Raw genomic sequence first — 15,261 nt, 5'->3', positions numbered from 1 at the left:
AAAAATATATTTTATTTATTATATATATTTTTATAAATTTTTTTTTTTTTTTTTTTTTTTTTTTTTTTTTTTTTTTTTTTTTTTTTTGTTTGTGTATAGTTTCCATGCTGTTTCTTAAATAAATTAGTCAATATAATTGAAACAATTTTGCACTTGCCCTGAATACCTGAGCTCATGTTTTGATCAGACTCTAAAATGTTGCCAAAATAATTTTTATTTGCGTCGTGATTACCATGAGCACAGCGGTGCGATTTTATTTATATCAGCCTCCTACTACTGAATCTTTTTCTATTTCTTTATAAAGGCAGCTGAAAGGTTGTTAAGTTTTTTTTGTTTTTTTTTCTCGCTTGATTGACCTTTAAAGGTTCAAAGTTTCTATAGTGAAACATCAGAACGCTGAAGGCTCAAATCTTATCCTGTTAAGATACTGATCCTGCTTCTTGGTGCTGCCCCTCGCTGTACTGGAATGTGGATCATGAAAGGATCAAACACAAGTTCCTTTCAAAAAACTCAAAAAAGTCGATCAGTTCATGGGACCACTGTTGTAGTGGTTTTCAGTTTGGCAGTAATACTCCCCTCAGTGATTTTCTGTCTGTACAGCCTGTCCTGTGTTCAGAGACCTCAGTGGCACATTTGTTTTTACCAAGATATCAAACTAACGATTTTAATCTAATCAGAAACACAGCAGAACATCATGGCCACACTGATGTTTTCCTCAGTCTGCTGCAGCTGAGCTGGAGTTCTTTCATCACTGTCCGAGCCGACGTCCTCCAAATTGAAAGGACCTCTGTGCCAAGTTTGTCTCTGAAGATATTACAAAAAAGATGGGAAACCCCATATTTCCCCAGACCTTCTTCTAATGTAGAAAAGAAGGTTTCTGCTTCTCTTAAAGTTATCCAAGCTACTGGAAAAACATCAGTTGCTGCTTCTTATTTTTTTTTCTTTCTGGGGCCTTGATGCTGGCAGTATCACCAGTGACTAGATAGAATCCGCATAGTTTTGCATCCTTGCAGCCTTTGCAAATGATACAGGCACAAAACACATTGCCTGTGTGCATGTGTGTGCATATGTGTGTATGTTAAATTAGGAGCATTTTTCATGTTGGGGTCAGAGTGACGGGAACAGGATTGTGACAGGAAGGCCTCAACAGCTTTCTTTGAACTTCCTTGTGTCATGAGTTTGTGGTTCTCTGACTGGATGATTCAGAAACACCAACGCATACATTTACATGTCAAATATTCATATGTATGTGGTATACACTATTTTCGGCTGTCTGGGCCTTTTTTTTTTTTTTTGCGTTGTAAAAATAGGACTTTTTATGTCACATCAGTAGCACTGACTGCACCATTCTGTGGCTTCTTAGCTTAAAATATTGCACAAGCCTGATAAGTGTTCAAAGTTAAAAACAATTTAGTCTCTTAATGGTGAACACAAAGCCACAAACAGCCTGATAAAGCGAGTGAATCCTTGCTCAAGTCGTGCCTAGTGATTTAATTTCACAGATTTATTAGAAGAGCAAAAATCTGCTAAAGCAATATTCTGTAAGATGTAGATGAGTAGACGAGGAATGGTGCATACTGTACTTTTAAACCCATTTTTCACATTACAATCACTACCTGTAATGTAATTTATTTAATTGTATTTACAGTTAAATCATAGACCAACACAATGTAGTGGATAATTATGAAATAGAATATAGGTTTTTTTTTTAATAATTAAATATCTCAGAACTACAGATTGCATTTCAAATCGGCCTTTCTGAGTCGATGCTTTGCAGAACCAACTTTTGCTGCAGCTATCGCTGCAAGCCTTTTGTCTCTATCAGCTCTGCATATCTAGAGACTGAGACTTTGCCCATTCTTCTTTTGAAAATAGCTCATGCTCAGACTGGATGGATACAATCTTTGAAACTTAAATTTCTGGGTGTTTTGAGTTGTCGTCCTGCAGAAAGGTGAACATCTGGTCCACTGTCAAGTCTTTTTTTACAGCATTCCCCCCCCCCACACCCCCAAGGATTGATGTGTGTATACCTCTTTCTTTCTTCCCCTCAACTATGACCGTCTTCCCTGTTGGGAAATTGCCGTAAAATTAAGTTTTTGTCTTATCTTATCAGAACTCCTTCTTGTACATGTTTGCTAATTCACCTACTTGGCTGTGGGAAATTAAACATCTGATTGCCTTGCACCACTGACTTCCTCTTTTACAGATTTTATGAGTGCATGACTAATATTTTATCTCGACTGAGCTTTTGATCTCTGGGTTCTCCAGGGTTACCGTGGACATCTTGGGTGCTTCCCTGATTAATGCCGTCCTTGCCCGGCCTGATAGATGGCCACCCATGTGTTGGTAGGTCTGCAGTTGTGCCAGACATTTTCTGTCTTCAGATGATGGATTAAACCATTGTTTTAGAACTTGACTTTTTAAGCTTTATCCCTCACCTGTCTGCTGTGTTCCTTGGTCTTCGCAATGATGTTTGTTCACTGATGTTCTCCAGCATACCTCAGAGGCCTTCACAGAACAGCTGGATTTATACTGAGATACAATTCCGCACAGATGGACTCTAATTACGTGACTCGAAGGGAATTGGTTGCTCATGGCGTTTGGATGCTTTTGCAAGGCACTGTAAAGCAAAACAACAGAAACAAAGTACTCCATTAAAGCAGCTGGGTTTGTGTATTTAGTCACATTACACGACAGCACTTCATCCCCTAAAAAAAAAAAAAAAAGAGAGTAAATTCCAGAGCAAACAACTGCAGACAACAAGCGACAGAAAAACTGGAACAGACATTTCTTCCATGGATTTCCCTAGCACCTGACTTGTTTTCAGTCGGTCATTCTGTGAGACGTCCAGGTCTCGAAGGGATAAAAACCAAAAGACACACCATGCAATCATCTCTGATAGTTATTGTCTTCTCTCAGTTAAACACAGAAAAGTTTAATGAGACACTGTTTGTTTTTCTTTTTTTCCTGTTCTTCTGGAACTGTTTGCATTCTGAGTCCAAACTTGTGCTGCTACTTGAAATTGTTTAGTGTTGTTAGAGTACCGTTTGGCCATTTAAACTATAAAATATCAGGAAATTGTTTAATTCCTCATGGGGGAATTAAGCCTAAGGATATTTTATGATTTAATTATCAGTAAAGCCTGTCATGTTTTCTACCTGTTCTGTTATTAGAGGGACGTAAAGGAGGTTGAGAGCTGTCAGCGAGGCTTTGTGTTACATCTATGTTTGAGAAGTTTTGAACTAGAATAGCGATAGACATATTAGTCAATGGGATACTTGGATTTAATTATGAGTCCATCAATAGAGCAGGTGATTTAGGGCTATTTTACAGTTTAATTGATTAATCTTTACTGTTTCTGCCCGTTTCTTTTTTCGTTTCAGTTTACATATAATTGTATTCACCCGACAGATATAAACAGAGGCATGATTGAAACATAAACAAAGACAATTTAATAAGCAAAAATTTTGAAAACCATAAAACAGTTACATTTAAATGGATCATTTGGCATTAGGACCATTTTGAGAATTAGACACAAGATAGAGATATATTTTCTCGTCTTGTTGTCTGAATTTATTGCCACACCCGTAAACATCCTATAATTTTAACTTGTTTACTCTTATGACTGAAACGCTAAAGCACATCGGTATTTAATTTACCGTCCTGCAATAAATTACAGATTTATCACTCAGTTATCAAAATAGTTTTAATTTTTAGTCTTTAGAATGAAGTAATTAAAGTCTCACAAGCAACGCGGTTTGGATCCGTCACTGCTTAGTGCTGTTCAGCCATTAGGTACGCACAACACTGGGGAAGGTGTGTAGTAAAAAAATATGAGGATGCACATGCATGCCTCCCTGGAGGCACCACTTTTAATTCGAATTGGAAGGTGATTGGGGTCATTTCATTCCCTCTCAAGCTACACAGACGTAAGAAACACTGATGCAATAATAAATTCTCACCTGTTTTCTGCTTTTACCTAAATATAAATCTGACGGTTTAACCATCTGCTGCCTCTGACTGCATAAAGCACAAAGAGGACAAAGCTGTTTTAAAAGAAGGCTAAAATAATGGCAACTGTCCTTATTCTGCCAGCAGAGCCTTAGCAGCTCTTTCAGCTGTTTCATAAATCAACTAGTTAAAAGGCAAATACACATTGGAGAATAAACAGTCCCTTCTTTCTCAAGGCTGCTCAGGAGGATGAAGTTGGGGGAGTAATAGGGTGATGGAGTTAGGAGGATCAGCTTGGCTTAACTTTGTCAGTGCACCAAATTCCCCTCAGTCCCTCTCTCCCACTGTCCGCGCTCCCTCCACTGATCCATAATAGGCTGCTCCTAAACAAAGCCCAGAGCTTAGTTTCAGTTTGGAAACCTTAAGAGAAAGATTGCTCTAAGAATATTGACTACAAACTAAACCATTCCTTACAATGCTACATGTGATACTGTCAGTTCTGCTGGCATGTTTAAACTTGTTAAAAACATCAAATTCAATCTTTTTTTTTTCTCTCAATGGTGTTAATGCGAGTGTAATAATATAAACACCGTCTGAGTTGCTTTGGGTGAAAGCATCTTCTAAAGAACTAGCAGTGATGTAAATGATACTGCATGTATCACCCTGGCTTTGTTGGATCACAGTATCTGATAAAACAGTTTTTTTTTTTTTTTATTGGCTGTGGAAGTCAGATTATGTCTTTTTTTTTACTTTTTGAAAAGAAAAAGTGTGCCCACTCTGGAGGCCCAAGCACAACATTTTGTGTTAACATTTTAGGTTTTGCTTCTTTAAACTCTGAAATGGCTTGACTACTAGCTAAGAGAAAATGTTTAAGACTGCCCATGTTGCTGGTTTCACCCCATTTCTCATTTTTAATGTCTGGTTGTGCTTGTTTTACACTTGAACAAGTGAAATTATGAGTCGCAATTGATTAGCGGCATAACACACATTACTTGGTTGAGAAAATGCTGAAAAGAAAATAGGTGTCTGGTGGAAAGGTGATATTTGTATCTAAAGTGAATTAGTGAATTTTTGTCTTTGAAAATATCAATTGTCCACAATCTGAGAATATGTTTGATTGGATCTCCATATTTTCTGATCCTACAACTGAGAATGTTCCAGTATGCATTGAGTGTAGGACACTTACTACTCGCAAGTACTCCATTGAAGTCTAGATTTAAAAAAAAATATATAAAGGTATATATTTATAATATGCCTTTCTGACTCTTTATATTACTTTTAAAAGCCATTCATTGGAGAGTGTTGCGATAAAGCTTGACTAAGTAAATTTTCCTAATAAAATTTCATCCACTTTTAATCCCCATTAACTTTAACTCAGAAAGAACCAAGCCGTAAACTTTATTCCATATAAGTCAAATCCTTTTTAGCTCTGAACCGAGAGCTGGTAATTGAGCATTAGGAAGTAGTAGCTTGTATGCAGGGTCTTTCTGTGGGATTGTTTTGGAAGGAAAGCCGGTTGGAAAAGTTAGCGTCTTGTTAATCTGGACCAGAGCAATTTCAGACGAGACCCAGATGTTCGCCACGTTAGGATATGGCAATTTTGAAGTCCAAGTTGAAAATAACTGTTGCTCCCTCATTCCCTGCGCCTGTGTGGTTGGTTGATATTGTACTGAAATCGTGTTCCGAATGAATAAACGGGCTGCAAAAACCACCAGTGTGTGTGGTGTTTTTTAGTGCTTTTAGGTGGATAAAAGCACACCAGCCTTAGATCATATAAGTCAGAATTCAGAACAGTCTGTTGCTCAGGGACCTGATCATTCAGTGGAACCACACTGAAGATGGGTTTGTCGCTACAGCAGTCTGTGTTCTGGGACGACGGCTCAGAAATGCTGACATAGTTAATTCTGGGACGAAGAGCTCTGTTCCAGGACAAGCTCTTCACCAACACAATAACTCAACTCAAAGTTTGGAAATATGGGTTTCTTTTTTGGGCACTTCTTACTGTTAGTTTCATGTTGCAGGAAATGAAGTAGGAAAACTCTGCTAATATAGCACAAAGAGCATGCCCACCACATGCATGGGTGCTTGAATACAAAGAGCAAAACTGTGGCCATGTTCTCGTTTCAGCTGCAGAGTAACAAAACCTTTCCATTTGATTAATTTATCAGGTGGGACAGGTTCTTAAACAATAAACAGTGTGTTGCCGTGTCAGCAAAATGACATTTCTTTAATTTTACAGAAAAAGGAGCAAAACATAGTCTCTGTAACACAGGGCCGTGTTTTTACCTACTGAAGTTCTTTGTGAAAATCATTTGTTAAAATATGACAGTCATGCCTGTTCAGTGCTAAAATGTAAAGGGGAGGGAAGGAAGTCAAATAGAGGCTTCCAGGTTCAGATTTATAGCCACGGGGTCACCAGTGGAAGTGGAGCTGGAGCAGAGTGGTGCAGAACTCTCCTGCTCTCTCCAGGCCTCCTTCGTCTTCCCTTCTCCCCTGTATGTAGGTCACTCTGGGTGCACATCCAGGTGAATATGTTCTCTTTTCTTTCCCAGAGTGCAGATGGAAAAAAAATAAAAAATACTCAAAGTGTTACTGTCAAATAAAACAGCACTGTGGAAAAATTCAGCATTAATAGCAAAGGTCAGGACTTTCCACAACAGATGTGATCCTTCACGACGCACCCCCGGCGAAGATGTGTGAAAAGCTTTAAAATAAGTGAATATTTCAGTGCAGTAGCATAATTTTACTATGAGAAGTGTTAGAAAATTGCATCTAGCGCATCTATTCAAGGTGTGAAAAATCCCATTTCAGGAATAAACCCGTTTAATTGTCGCTACAATAAAGATTGCATAAAACATTTTTGCAAATCTATACTTTACTTTTGTAAGTTGCTGTCAGTTGTCCAATGATTAATCAATTTCTTTCTGTTTTCCCTGATTCATAAGACAACACAGAGGCTCTTTCGAATCCCTTCAGGGCTGAATATAAGGGCCCACATTTACAGCAAGACAATAAGAAAAAACAGAACATCTCCAGAGCAAATAGACACATCTTGGGGTCACGCCCAACAAAATATCCCTCATTTTTATTGGTTTTTGAATTTCAATACTGCCTGTCTGTTTATCGTTGATCAGATTGTTCCCCCAATTGGGCTCAGAGCAAGTTATGTACCAGGTGAGCCAATGGTTCAGAGCTTTGGTTGGTCCAACTGAGAGAAATTTTGCAACTGAAACAACTTTATTGGAGCTTTGGTGCAAGCTGCATCCTCAAGCAAAAAGCACACAGAAATAGGAAGACCATTATTTGGTGTGTTTAACATATTATGGGCCTTCAGGGCTGAATTTTAAAGCTTGTTTGGAGTCTTTTGGTGATTTACATGCAGCAGAGCTATGTGGGAGAGGCCGAAGGTGTTGTAATGAACGGTGCCGGCATGACTTTGTGATCCACAAAGATAAAGTTCTCTTTTTATTTCTTGAAACGTTTTTCCATCGAAAAGTTTTTCAGTTGCATTAAACTTGTTCATATATCTAAAATTTGCTTGCACATGATTTCTACAAAATCCAGTGGTTGGATTTGGGTTGCAAAGGGAAACAACATAAAGCTGAACAAAAAAAATGGTGAATTTATTGTGTAGATTGTTCTGATAGAAAATGTCAATATTTCCTTTTAGTATTTAATTTAAAGAAATATTCAAAGACAGAGCAAAGGAACGAGAGAAGGGAAGCAAGAAAGGAAACCTTCTGGTTGAGCTGAATAAAAGAGCATAAAAGAGGAGACAGGATTCTGGACGATCTAAAGAGGTTGTGAAAGAAGAATAGTCAAGGATCCCTCTCTTTGTGCACTCCAACCTTGTGAAATGTTGCAGAGGAATCAAAGCTGTCCTTTTGGCAGAAGAACAGCTGTACAAAGTATTAAAGTTTGGCTGATAATAATTGTGCTAACATGTGAACTTATTACATTTAAATAATATTTTTTCTTTACATGAAAGTTTTACAGACCTGAATAAAAGCACTTAAATTAAATTGTGAATTAAAAAAAAAGTTACTGCAATAAAAGATTTTTAATGCTTTTTCGCCTATTTACCAGGTGTGTCAGTAAACATGGCTGACACAGCACATGTTTAAATGTCCCTGTTGTTCCATATAAAGATTTGAGATGTTGAAAAAGTGCTTGGCTCGTTTTAACCGTAAGTCCAAAGTAGGTCGTTACAAGTCCTTATGCTAGATGTTTAAACTAAACCAAAGCAGGTTTCCTGTCTGTCCTTGAGCATATGAAGTAACCCGGCAGTGTTAATTTCCACAAGTTTACCTGTGCCCCCCATTAGAGGTCCCAGCAGCCGCCGGCACCGCGCCTGGGCAGGATGTTTTTGATGAAACACGGAGCTTAATTTAGTCCCAGGCATTCTCAGTATCTGTCACCTAACTCCCAGCGATCTCAACACAGAGAGCCGGAGGTGTCGGTGTGTACGTGTGCATGACGGTCCGTGTTTACCCACAGAGGACAAATATAAATTCAAGAAATGCACACGAACGTTAGACCATCCCGAAGATGAAAAATCTTCAGACAATGAGGAGCTTGTTTGCCTAATCGCAGCTGCTTACGCGTGACATGCTATTGTGCTCCTACTGTTTCCTTGATGTAAAGCTTTCTTAAATGAATTGTTAATGCTGAGTATCAAAAAAACAATCCAGTTAAACCCAGAAAAACACCCACAGTACTGATTTCTCCTGGCTTGTTTCAAGCTCTTACTTGGCTAGTAAATAACCAAATAGGCGAAGGAATTGCCAGCAAACCAGCTAAAGCGAAAAGCAAACCGGTTGCCAGCAGCCTCTGCCAAAGTCTTCGGCCTGTACCCAGTGCTGTTCTCTTACTGGTACATACAAAAATGTTCTGCTTTCGTCCTTGAGTTACAGCATTAGTCTGCCTGCGAGGAAAACGGTTTGAGTCGGAACGCCGATGGAAGGATCACAGCCGTTAAAGCAGCTACGTGCGATCCTTCGTCTTCCCGGCCCTCTGCCTGTGCTGAGTTTGACAACATGTGGGTTTTGAGCAGCCTTTAATTGAATCTCGCGATCCTCTGACCTCGTCGTTTTCATGCAGCACTTAAACAACGTGTTCTGACTCGTCGAAGGGCCGCACGGAGTGCAGCGAGACGAGAGCTGTGTGGTCTTAATGCGTCCGCAGCGAGCTGAACAGAGAGGAGGACCACACAGCGGCACGGTCAGATCGGGTTTTCGGAGGCCTTATTTATAATCTGGGTCAGAGTCCAGGCCGTAACCTTGCTCTCGCTGTCCCTCCTCTGCAGCCCGTTTCATCTTCATCACGGCGCTCTGCCTTTAACTCTGCTCGCCGTTTGTGCGTCTGCTCGGTCCATTCAAGCTCTATTCTCATCGTCCCTTCTCTTTGTAATGTGCTGAGTCATGCATCTCTAGGTGAGATGAGTGTCATCAGTGTTTTATCTGAATGCGTTCAATGCATAAAGGTGAACACTGCAATGTACTGCAATATGTCTTCTACTCTTGTTAAACGGTATGTTCAGTTATTTAAATTACGGCGGATAATTCAGGATTAATAAGCGACACAATAAACCCAGTCGGTTTGGAGCAGGAATGTTTTAGAAAAACAGTTTTCGTCAGAGGCACGGTGGCCGTACTTTCAGCTTGTCAAGTGATGATATGACAAATGATATGTCAACAAGCATTGAGTTTCAAAAACAAGAATTTCACACACATTATTGTAGGTTTTCTTTATACCAGAGAAAGTCAAAATTATTAAAAATAATATGCTTCCTCAAATATGTTTTTGCAAATTTCAGAGAAATGCCACCAATAAGTCACTGTGAACCATGGCATAATTCCTTCTGAAATTCTTATGAGAATTTGTAGAGTTTATTTAAACGGGTTGGCTTCATAGTAGTTTTGTTTGAAGTTTCATAAGAGATGTTAGTCTTTATTTTCATTTTAACAAAACCATTGCATGTGAAGAACTATTTATATACTTCTTGAAGATTAATAGATAAACCTTTTTGACAATTTATCTCTGATTTTATATATATATATATATATATATATATATATATATATATATATATATATATATATATATATATATATAGACTGACTTTTTTTTTCTTGCCTCCACTGGCATTTGTGACTTTTGGTCTTTTGTAGGTTGTTTAGTTTTCTCTGGTAGAACATTATAAAAACAAATATTTGCTACTACACAGGTATATGTAATAAAGTGGCTAAGGAGTTTGTGTGTGTAACTCTAAACTATGTGTTGCAAACGGCAAATCCAGAATGAATTCAACATTGTGCCTAAAATTTCTGTTTTACAGTAACAATGAAGTTATATGTTTAAATAAATCATTAAAAGGCTAAAATATCACTCCTGCTGAAGATGAGTTCATATAAACCTCTGTCTGGATCTGAGCAGAGATAAAGGGAATGAGTGTGACATCCCTGGCTGGGTTCTAAAAACCGCTCTCCAATATTCGGTGAAATAAGCCTGATATATGAGCTGGATGTGTTGGGGCATGCTTCGCTTTGCTCACAGATGTTTTTATTTCATGAGCTGAGAGATGCAGCTCAGGCATCATGTGCGTTTTATTTTTTCTGCCTTTTGTAATGGTGCAAAGCTGATCGGTTTGTTGCGAACTCAGACCCAGCAGTTAGTTTGGCATGGTCATGCCTGGGCTGGGAGCACATGACAAGACCACAAGTTTTCAGTTTTTAGCTGCTAGTTTGAAGTCGTTTTCAATGTGACAGGAGAAGCAGATAAGTCGCTGATTGTTTTATCTTATCACGACCCTTACTGGTCTAGATGTTTTAGTTCAGTCCGTTGCTGTTGAGAGCCAGAAGCAGCTTTTGATTTAGTTTCAAAGAGGTGCCACTCTGCTGAATGTTGTCGTGGCCCTGCAGCCACCATAACCTGACTCCCATTTATCATGGGAAAGTGGCAAACACTGAACGCATCACATGGATAAATGCCCATGCCTCAATTCCCCACAGTGGCTCTGAATCTATCATGGCCCTGACATGGCTGTCAGCAGTAAGACTTGACGTCCTGTTTTTCGTGCCGGAGGCCTCCCAGTGTGGCTTTCTGGCGAGTGCTCACTTGGTGTGAGTCAAAGATGGGCCGGCAACCGAGGGGGCAGCCGAGGCGAGCCGCAGAGCGGCTTCAGGGCCCTGCCGGGACCTGCCAGGTCTGCTGCTCTCTCTCTGCCAGAGGCCTCGGCTCCCAGAGAGTGAGTCACAACCCATGCTCCTGACACACACGCACACACACATTAATATGAAAAGACACACCCACAGTGTGTAGGCATGCAGGTGCAAGCACACGTTGAAGACAATGGATTGAATGTGTCGATCCAAAAATGTTAATTTTCTGTGAACATGCAGAGCACTTCAGTGTTTTACTGAGATCCTAGTTTTTAATTTTATTTTACGTTTTTTTTTTTTTTGTAATGAGGAAGGAAAACTAAACATGGTTTTCATTTTTTTTTTTTATAATAAAAATCTGAATGCAAATTTTAAAATGGAAGCAAATAGGTCCATGCTGTACAATAGCATGCTAACTCTGGAGGTACTGCAGAGAGCGACAGCTCAGGTGGGAGGATCTTCTAACGCGACAACTATTAGTAATAAATTTGACTTACGAACCAGTGGCAGAGGAAAGCCTAAAAAAAGGTATTTTTTTTAACACTTCACATCACCTTTCAGTTTACTTATATGCAAATGTCATCTCTTGGTATTTTCCAAAATATAATAATAATAATAATAATAATAATAATTCAGTTCAATCACACATACATTCTAATTAATCCTAATTATCAATCAGTGCATTATTATTAAAATTAGTTTAACCCTTTCAAGCATTAATTATGATCCTTTGTGTCAGGATTTTTTTTCAATTTTTTTTTATTTTCGTAAGGCATAAAAAAATGTATAGAAGAAAAATTTGCAATTTTTTAAAATATATATATATTTTTTTAGGTGATCAATTGTAATTTTCTCCAAATACAAAGTTATTGTTTGAAAAATACATCAGTAGTATTGTTCTTTAGGGATTATCTGATGTCACAATATTTTTTTTTTTACCTTCTAGAGCCGTCTACAGTAGAAGAAGGGACAGGGTTGGTTGGCATGCTTTTGTCTGTTGGCCATATTGGATTTAACAAAAAATAATTTCTTGCATTTGCAGCTGATGACCAGTAGTTGATAGTGTATTTTATGATTTATTAGTGTCCACTTCAGTGGTCTGTGTGCATTTATGACAAGAAAATGGCTCTACATAGCTGTCCACTGTAGTGACCACTATGCATGAAAGGGTTAAAAGGTTTTCCTTCTAAGGAAACCCAGCAGATTACATTGAGTCATGGACTTGATGAGAGCAGCATTGTGTCTTTTCTCCAGCTGTGACATGAAAGCGTGTCAGAACTGTTTGGAAGATGGATGGACCTTAATACAGGATAATCCTGGAAGAAAGGCTTGTGGAGGCAGATCATGGAAACCCAGTCAGTCAGCGAGGAGTCAGACAGGCATGATTTGACCCAGAGAGCTGGAATTATGTCTTTTATTTATATGCTATTAACAGGTCACAGATTCCTCGGAGGTCTTCCCTCTGTGGTAGTTGTAGCAGTAGTAAACAGTATTTCCCCGTACATTTATAAAATACCAGCAGTTCCTCCAAATAACTCACCCAATCACAGAATCCTCCCCACAGCTGCAACAGAGTTTCTTGGAAAGAGTCTGATATTATGCTTCTGAGATATCAGACATTAAATCGCAAAAGAAATGCTGTGTACCAGTTTACCTGATATGAAAAAAGTATAAATTAACAAATACATTTTGACTTTCCAATTCATGCTACAGTCTTGAAACCAGGGCACTGAGGTTCACTTTCCAGCAGGACAACAACCTTAAACACACAGCCAGGTCTACTGTGTGATGGGTTAAGCATATGCTAGAATGGTCCAGTCAAAGTCCAAATAAAGTCTTAAATCGAATTGAGAACCTGTGCCAAAACTTGAAATTGGATTTTCAAAGATCCTCTCCATCCAATCTGATTGATTTCAAGCCTTTTTGCAACGAAGAATGGACAGAAATTTAATTTCAAATGTATTGGAGACATATCACAACAGATTGCATGCAATTGGAAGTATTGACTCAGGTGAGCTAAAGACAGAAGCATGCCACACATTTCAGATTGTTATTTCTAAAACTAAATTGAAAACCATGTACTTTACACGTGTACTTTACAATTACACATTATTTTGTGTTGGTTTGTCACATAAAATGGCGATGAAAGACATGAACGTTTACAGCTGTCATGTGAGGAAGTTGCTCAGCGCATATGAAGACGTCTGTAAGACGCTGTAGCTATTTCCAGTCGGTTCATGTCCCTCTGCATACAAATATCCACCTCCATTTCATTCATTCGTTTGAGTTAGAACCACAGAAACCTCTGATACACACACACACGCAGAAATGTGGTATCAGCAAACAAATGAAATGTTCACCATGTGCTTTACACACATGCTTTAATATTCTCCAACAGGATCTCCAGCCGTCGGTGGGAGTTTGAGATCAAGGCTTCGATCAGCTGGAATGATCTGCCTGAGTGAAGGGAGGAGGAGTAGCATTTATGAGGATGTGTGTGATTAATGTTCAGTATAAAAATGTGTATCCTGTGCAGAACAGAGCAGGCAGTAATTGTGCTGTAAGCGACTACACAGCTCAGATTACTTACATTGTTGTGAAAAATGTAGTTATAAGTCATCCAGTTATTTGCATATTTAGAATTATAAAATATCTAAGACTGTTCTGTGCCTGTTGCTTTGTTGCCTTTGCTGAAACCTTTGCAGTAAAGTTTTGATAGATAGATAGATAGATAGATAGATAGATAGATAGATAGATAGATAGATAGATAGATAGATAGATAGATAGATAGATAGATAGATAGCATTTATTGTCACTGAACAGAATTCAACGAAATTTCCATTGCTTTTTGCTTTTATGTTTTACAAGTTGCATGAGTGAAATGTGTAAGAGTTGAGAAAATTAATGTTCTCAAGTTCATTCAGGTACATTTATCTTGAAGCAAAGCTTCAGGGAGTTTTTGTCCAATTTAACAAAAAGTAAGTCACTGTCACATACATTTTTGAATTCTGAACTATATTCCTAAAATGTTTTGCCATTATTAGGTCCAAATGAATTTTATTGCAATCCAGCTGCACCATTTTATTTTTCCCTGCACAGCTTTTCACATGAAATGCTGTAGTTAACAAACCACAGAACAATCTCTCAGATTTTAAATGTCAATGTGAACCATTGATGGTAAAAAGAAAGGACACCCTCTTTTGATTTCGGATGCTTTCAGGCTTTACCTGATTGCTTAAATATAATCACAAGAATGCAAAAGCATAATACAGATCCCACATTGTCATCATTAATAGCAATAAACAAAGATAAAACTAAGTTATATGACAAAATGTATTTCATCCTACAATTTAGCAGCTAGTAGAATCCCCTTGAGCAGCAATAACTTAAAAGGAGTCAGGCTTTCTTTTAAGCATTTCCGCCAGGTCAAAGTTTGAACTTTGACTAAGGCTTTCCAACACTTTATTTTTCTCTTTATTTTGATGTGCTTGGGTCATTGTCTTGTTTCATGATCCAACTTTAGATGCAGAACTCCTTTGGCTGGAGAATATGATTTGGAGAGCAGATCATCCTGCAAAGTGACCAACTCCTGTGGCTACAAAACCAGCAGCTGCAGAACTTGTGGCAGCTTGTTGTTGCAGGTTTTCAATCCTAAATCATGCACCCATATATATATATATTTTTAGACAGAAGAGACATTCTGTCTGCAACAACTCCAAGCAAGACATATCTGTTCAGTCTTTTTCCAGTTTTGCTGTAGAGAAATTTAACATGCTAACAGAGGTCTACAGATTTTAAGAGGGGGCTTTTGGGCTCCATGTAATTCCTTTGAGTATTGCAAGATCTGACATTGGACTGAATTTGCTGGCTCGTTTATTGCTGGGAAAATTGGCAACTGTTTCAAATGTTTTTTTATTTTTTTATTTATTTATTTATTTAATTTATTGTTGAGCAATGGACTCCGAGTGATCCAGAAATGGCCTCATAATGCTTTCAAAACTGACGGACTGCAACAGTGGCAACTCATTGCTGGTATTTTTCCTCCTAAGCAGTGTGTTAAAACACACACACACACACACACACACACACACACACACACACACACACACACACACACACACACACACACACACACACACACACACACACA

General features: G+C 38.4%; 1 long non-coding RNA gene across 1 annotated transcript in view; it reads left to right on the top strand.

Moving 5' to 3' along the window:
• Nucleotides 1–14,672, top strand: part of LOC106963214 (uncharacterized) — a 27,993-nt gene extending 13,321 nt beyond the window's left edge. Inside the window, exon 3 of the long non-coding RNA XR_001428153.1 lies at nucleotides 13,510–14,672. This is a non-coding gene — a long non-coding RNA (uncharacterized LOC106963214). The remainder of the gene's footprint in view (nucleotides 1–13,509) is intronic.
• The last annotated feature ends 589 nt before the right edge of the window (nucleotides 14,673–15,261 follow it).

Source organism: Poecilia latipinna, unplaced genomic scaffold (assembly GCF_001443285.1).
Source record: "Poecilia latipinna isolate Pla-1442-1.1 unplaced genomic scaffold, P_latipinna-1.0 Scaffold4, whole genome shotgun sequence".
In the NCBI taxonomy this organism is placed as follows: domain Eukaryota; kingdom Metazoa; phylum Chordata; class Actinopteri; order Cyprinodontiformes; family Poeciliidae; genus Poecilia; species Poecilia latipinna.
The sequence above is the reverse complement of the archived record's forward strand: the minus strand, read 5'-3'. Positions and strand labels throughout refer to the sequence as shown.